The 7,049-nt window shown below is 44.0% G+C and overlaps 2 protein-coding genes across 2 annotated transcripts in view; both read right to left on the bottom strand.

Moving 5' to 3' along the window:
* Positions 1 to 592: 592 nt before the first annotated feature.
* Positions 593 to 7,049, bottom strand: part of LOC144341400 (uncharacterized) — a 28,816-nt gene continuing 22,359 nt past the window's right edge. The window contains exon 2 of the mRNA XM_078004695.1: positions 593 to 1,471. The gene's annotated coding sequence lies outside the window, so the exon portion shown is untranslated. The remainder of the gene's footprint in view (positions 1,472 to 7,049) is intronic.
* LOC144341401 (uncharacterized) overlaps positions 593 to 7,049 on the bottom strand; it is a 25,249-nt gene continuing 18,792 nt past the window's right edge. Inside the window, exon 1 of the mRNA XM_078004696.1 lies at positions 593 to 7,049. This exon is cut by the window's right edge and continues 18,792 nt beyond it. The gene's annotated coding sequence lies outside the window, so the exon portion shown is untranslated.

Below are 7,049 nucleotides of genomic sequence, written 5' to 3'. Positions count from 1 at the left end.
AAAAAAAAAAATTAGGTGGGTGTGCTGGCACGCGCCTATAGTCCCAGCTACTCGGGAGGCTGATGCAGGACAATCGCTTGAACCCGGGAGGCAGAGGTTGCAGTGAGCCTTGATCGCGCCACTGTACTCCAGCGTGGTGGGGAAGGAGACTCTGTCTCAAAAAAAAAAAACAAAAAAAACAAAAACAAAAACAAAAAAACAAAACAAAAGAAGTCTGAAAGCAAACTTCCAGAACTCATGAGTTTAGCAAGGTCTCAAGATAGAAGGGCGCAAAGCCTCAGAGGGAAAAAGTTTCAGGGTCTTGGAACAGGAGAATTTCCTGCAGTAAGCTCTTAGGTCTGCTGCCTGGTCACTCGGTTTCCTGTAGGCCCAGCCTGTGAGTCACCTGCTGTGCACAACCCCTGGCCGATCCTCCCCTCCAATCTCTGCATAAAACGCACCACTTTTTAAATTTTATTTTGCTCTGCAACCAGCAAATCTAGGTGACCCAAGGTTTCCTGCCAGTCCTGGTACCAGCAACCAGACACCCCACCCCTGAGTCTCATCCTTACTCAACATCATCAGCAGGAACCCAGGTAACAGAATTTTCACATTTGTGTACAATTTTATTGAGAAGGGGAAAGAAAAAGGCACAAAGTGATCTCAAGGCAAAACTTCTTCCTTCGCATTTGAGAGAACTCAGGTGTTACTGTAACTTTTTTTTTTTTTTTTTTTTTTTTTAACAAGAGGATCATCCAATGGGAGGTCTCAGAGGAAGTCTCAGGGCTCAGGACTCCAAAAGCAGGTGGTGTACCCAGTCTTAGGGCGTCTGCCCCCAGCACATGCAATCTGTAGCCAGCATTCTTGGAACTTTGGTTGGTGGCTTCGGGGAACACTAGTAGGCTGACACTCTGAAAGGTCTCCTCGGACGGACGTCTCCGGCTCCAGTCGTATGTCCTCTGAGCGAGGGCCGAGTTGCGAGGGAGACTGCGGGGGCGGGAGTCCGTTGGGACCCTGTGCAGCCTCTTGCTCTCCTGAGGGCTCCTATGGCTCCTGCTGGGATTCGGGCGCGGAATCCAGAGCAGGCGATCCTGCGCCTCAGGGTCTCAAGGTGCTCTGCACGTCTCAAGGTGCTCTGAGGCTTGGAAAGACACCTTTTCGCCGGCAGTTTCAGCGAAGAAGCACGCGGGAAGCGAAAGTAGGTCCCAGTGGAACTCTAGGCCGTCCCAGGAGGGCTCGCAATGGTAAGGACAGGAAGGGAGCATCCAGGACACCGAATGTACTGAGCTGGGGGCTGGAGGTATCTGGCCCCGCCGCCTTCTTTGCGGAATCCCGGGCCTACCAAACTCGGAGGGGAGATAGCAACTCCATTGCGGTCTTCTTTCAGCAGCTGACACCGGGTATCTGGGACTCGGAAGTCAACATCTCGTTTTTATACTCTTCTGGCCTCATGGGCGGTCCAAATCAGATTGTAAGGGAGGTGGGTGGGAACCTTAATTTTAGGAGCAAATTACATCAGGACATGGAATTAATAAGATTAACGCAAAGTCCTATCATCTGTGATGAAGTTATCTAGTTAAATAGTTTGCTTTAGGGATTGAAAAGAAAAAAATACTACCTTTCTTGTGGAGAGAAAGGTTTTTGAGGAGACCCTGGTTAGAAAGTTCCTTACTGCCCCCAAAATGCATTGCTGGTACTGGAGCACACTGGGTCCCTTTCTGCCCCAGAGTAATGCTTGTTAGATGCCTAAAGGATCACGATGTTACTGAGGAGCAGGCCAGGGTGGTTGCCAAATTTTTTAATCAAAATATCATTTTTTGTGTATTTTATTATATTATTATTCTGTATTATGTTGACTCATGTTGCATTTTAATTTTAGATTCGGGGGTACATGTGTAGGTTTGTTAAAAGAATATGTTGCGTGATTCTGAGGCTTCTATTGATCCCATCATCCAGAGAGTGAACTACTAAGTCCCCAGGAGGAAGTTTTTCAGCCTCTATCCCCTTATCTTCTCCCCTCTCTCCTTTTGGAGTCCCCAGTGGGCTATTATTCTCATCTTTATGTCCCTTTGTACCAGTTTTAGCTCCCACTTATAAGTGACAACATGCAATATTTGTTTCTGCATTAATTTGCTTAGGATAATGGCATCCTTTTCAAGTTGGATAATGTGATGCCTCAGGCTTTCCCCCCCCTTAGGATGCTTTGCCTATTCATTGTCCTTTTTTTTTTTTAATGAGACATTGTTTTTCTCTGGAGCTCTGGTGGGAATGCAGTGTCATGCTTTTGGCAGCCTGGACCTCCCAGGCTCAAATGATCATCCCTGGTCAGCCTCCAGAGTAGCTGGGAACAAGAATGTGCCAACATACCTGGCTAATTTTTTTTTTTTTTTTTTTTTTTTTTTTGCATTTCTTTGCAAAGATGGGATTTCACCATGTTGCCCAGGCTAGTCATTGCCCAATTCTCCACGCCCCCGCTCACCCGCCCCTGGAGATGGGGTCTTGCTCTGTCTCCTAGGCTGGAATGCAGTGGCACAATCTCGGCTCACTGTAACCCCCACCTCCTGGGCTCAAGTGATTCTCCTGACTCAGCCTTTCAAGTAGCTGGGATTACAGGCCCCCACCACCATGCCTGGCTAATTTTTGTATTTTTAGTAGAGACAGGGTTTCACCATGTTGGCCAGGCTGGTCTGGAACTCCTGACCTCAAATGGCCTGCCCGCCTCGGCCTCCCAAAGTGCTAGGATTAAAGGCAGGAGCCATCACGCCTGGCCTCATTGCCTAATTCTTAATGTGGTCTTTCACTCTCCCAGTTTTGTCTTCTGCTGTTGAATTGCTGAATGTAAAGTATTGCAGAATTTGGGTGTATGTGTACAATAACATACAAGGGAGCTGACAGGGCACATAATCTCCTGGGCTCAGGATTGGTGGCCTCTGGTGTCCTGGTGCCTGGTCTGTTGAATCCCAGGCCTGTTGCACCCCAGAGGAAAGTCCTGCTCCTGCTGCACCCCAGGAGGAAAGTGCTGCTTCATTGCATCCATCTCACAATTGGTGACAGAGTATCAGGAACTCAGAAATCTCCAGTGTTTGCATTTTTATACCCTTCTGCTCTCTTGGGTGGTTCTAAGCAGATAACAAGAAACTGGGTGATGACTTTAGTCTTAGGAGCAAATTTTCTCAGAAGATGGAATTAATGATGTTAACAAAAAATTTTATCAGCTGGGATGAAATTATCTAGATTAGTGACAGTTTGGTTTAGGAAATGAAAGGAAAAAGTACTACTATGCCTGTGGAGGAAAAGCTGTTTTTATGGTGCCTGGCTTTCTTATAGAAAGTTCATTGCTGCACCAAATCACATTGCTGGTCCTAGAGCAGACTGAAACCTTATGTATCAGCAAAGAAAAACTTGGGAGGGAATGTGTAAAGGATGATTTGGGATGTTATTGAGGAGCAGGGTAAGCATAGTTGCCCAATTGTTAGTATGGTCTTTCCCAGTTTTGTCGTCTACTGCTGAATTGTTATATTAAGAAGATTTCGACCAGGTGCAGTGGCTCACAGCTGTAATCTCAACACTTTTGGAGGCCAAGGCAGGCAGATCTCTTGAGCCCAGGAATAGGAGACCAGCCTGGGCACATTGGCAAAATCCTGTCTCTACGAAAAATACCAGCCGGGGGCAGTGGCTCACGCCTCTAATCCTAGCACTTTGGGAGGCCGAGGTGGCTGGATCATGAGGTCAGGAGATCAAGACCATCCTGGCTAACACAGTGAAACCCTGTCTCTACTAAAAGCACGAAAAGAAAAAAAAAAAAAAATAGCCGGGCGTGGTGGCAGGCGTCTGTAGTCCCAGCTACTTAGGAGGCTGAGCCGGGAGAATGGGGTGAACCCGGCAGGCGGAGCTTGCAGTGAGCCGAGATTGCGGCCACTGCACTCCAGCCTGGGTGACAGAGCCAAACTCTGTCTCAGAAAAAGAAAAATACAAAAGTCAGCTGGGCGTCGTGGCACCTAACTGTAGTCCAGCTACTTGAAAGACTGAGGCAGGAGAATCACCTGAGGCCAGGAAGTTGAGGCAGCAGTGAGCTGAGATTGAGCCACTGTACTCTAGCCTGAGCAATGGAATAAGAGCCTGTCTCCAAAAAAGAAAAAGATTTCAGCACTTCTGTGTACAATAGCAAGAAGCTAAAATCTCAGGCCCCAGTGGCTAAGTTACAGAGAAGTTATATGCCATTCTAGATGAGTGACCCTTGGCACGTTATCTATCCCTGTAGCCTTTATTAACTACCTCTGAAATGGAAGCCCAATGTACTCTCATTTTACAAAGTAACTATCAGGAATACTTTTGATAGCAAAAGTTAATGTTTAGACAGTATCTGGTTGAAAGTAATTTGCTCAGTTTTTAACAATATTATCATTGTAGATTTTAGCATGGATTGAAAGATAACCTTAATCGGAATGAATGTAAAATGGGTCCTTCTTTGTTGTATTCTTTCTGTAGATTATTTCTTCCTTTTCATATCCATTGTGAAATCGGAATTCATGTGAGTCAAACATGGTATTTACAAAGCATCAATGGTTACAATTATAGAATTACTTAATCAAACATTATTGTTTACTATTATAAAACCTGATCCCAAAATTTAGCAAGCATGTTTTGATACCCTACCGTGTTCCAGGGGCTATAAAGGGAGCCACAAATACAAAGATGAGGAACTGGCTGCAGCTCTCACAGCTCTTACTAATGAGAGAATAATCTCGAGACTGTTCAGAACACAGCTAACTCTGTGTTTACTCCAGGAGCTGATTTGAAAACCAGAAAGACAAGGTTCAAATGTGATGCTTCCCTTCAAAGCCATGTTTCTTTTTACTTGAAAAAAGGAAAATATACAACTATAGAACAGGAAATGAAAAATAATGAAACAATGAGAATGACAGAATAGATATAGAAGGCAGAAAATTGAAAGGTCTTGTTAGGTGAAAGGTTTATGGACTCTGGATGTCTGGAGAATGGATCCCGAGAGCAGGAGCAACCCCTACCTGCCAGTAATTGCTAGCGAAACACCAGTGGTGATCTCAGAAAAGTAGCTTTATCATTTCTTTGAGCATGTAGCTGGCATATGTCTCTCCAGGATTGAACAGTGAATAGAAACTTGCATTATAGAGAGTTGGCAGTGCTCTGGATGGGTATAACACACATAAGAGTGACAACTCCCAAAGGGGATCTGTGTCACCCAGGTAGACACCTGCTGTCCAGGCTCTTATGTGGACATGCCTCTCCCTCCAAACTGTGCAAAAGAATCTACTAGTTCTTTTCAACTCCCCTAGACAAAAACTGCTAAGGCAGGTGATGCTTTGTTAAAGAATCTTAATTTACACAAACTGCAATTATACTATTATACTTATATCTAAGTTCTAGTGGTCTCCAGTATTTGTGGAAGGGTCCACTAATTAACTAACCCATTTCCCATTTGTCCTGAGAATACTGGCTGGCGGTGCTTGCAGCTGTATTGTTTACCCTGAGATAACTGGTAGATTACAGTCCTAAACTTATCCTCAAATGCTTTTCAGAGAATTACATCAAAGTAGGACTGATACGGTTGGGACAGCTTGTTTGAACAGAAAGCTGAAAACAGATACCATATGATCTGGAAAAAAAAAAATTTGTGAATGATCTCGGGGTAAATGCTGCAGCTGCATGTGCCACCTGCCTGTATTCTTGGGGCAAAGGGGAAATGGGTAAAAAAATTGCTTATAGTATTTTGCTTTTACATTTTATTTATTTTCTCTTATATCCTGGAAGAATTAATGTGTCATAACCTAGAGAATAAAGAGGTCAGCTGATATAGGTGTCAACTAATCTGATATACTCAGGGAGAAAATGTAGAAACACACCATCAAGCACAATCAGTTAGAGCTCCCTTAAAAATGCCTTGACTACATCTTTGGCCAACCTCATAATTTATGGAGTGAATATCATATATGTGGGCACTGTATCATCAGTAATTAAATAATTCAATCAAAACTAAATCAAAACTGACATCTTTACCTAATCATGTATCAGGTTTGCCTGGAGGCCAGCATGGCATCTTGGGCAGAAGACTAGAAGATTGTTGTAATCTGGAGACCTCCCACATGGGTCACTGAAAGCCATTATTTGTTTTCTCTCTTTCCCTAGCTGTAATAAACATTTTTTTTTTTTTTTTAATTTTCAAGACAAGGTCTCACTCTGTAAGCTCAGACTACAATATAGTGGTACCATCATAGCTCACTTCAGCCTTGAACCCCTGGGCTCAAGCAATCCTCTTGCCTCAGCCTCCTGAGTGGCTGGGACTACAGGCAGGAGCTATCACACCCTGCTAATTAAAAACTTTTCTTTTTTGGTCGGGGATAGAGATTGGGTTTCACTATGTTGCCTGGGCTGGTCTTGAACTTCTGGCCTCAAGTGATCCTCTTGCCTCAGCCTCTCAAAGTGCTTGGATTACAGATGTGAGCCACCATGCCTAACCCATAATAAAGTTGTTCTATTCTTAGAATCTTCTCTCATGATGGTAATTCCACCTTCATTTGTGTGTGTGTGTGTGTGTGTGTGTGTGTGTGTGTGTGTGTGTGTGTGTTGAGATCTCAGCTCACTGCAACCTCTGACTCCTGGGTTTAAATGATTCTCCCACCTTAGCCTCCCAAGTAGTTGGGATTACAAGTGCATGCCACCACACCTGGCTAATATTTTTGTATTTTTAGTAAAGATGGGCTATCACCATGTTGGCCAGGCTGGTCTCAATCTCCTGGCCTCAAGTGATCCCAAAGGGCCAGGATTACAGATGTGAGCCACTGTGCATGGCCCAGATTTTTTTTTTTTTTTGCTTTGTTCATTGCATTATTCATACCAAAGTGGAAGTATCTCTGATAATTCTATCCTTACTACACTAGCTAATATAGGATCCTCCTAGCTACCTTTCCAGCTCACTTGTGTTAAGTTTCTTGATAGCATTTATCATATAAACACTATCTTATTTGTTTGTTGTCATGTTTACTGTTTTTATTTTTTTCCAACCCATGAAGGTGTCAAATACTTTATGGCCA

Source organism: Macaca mulatta, chromosome 6 (genome assembly GCF_049350105.2).
Source record: "Macaca mulatta isolate MMU2019108-1 chromosome 6, T2T-MMU8v2.0, whole genome shotgun sequence".
NCBI lineage: Eukaryota > Metazoa > Chordata > Mammalia > Primates > Cercopithecidae > Macaca > Macaca mulatta.
The sequence above is the reverse complement of the archived record's forward strand: the minus strand, read 5'-3'. Positions and strand labels throughout refer to the sequence as shown.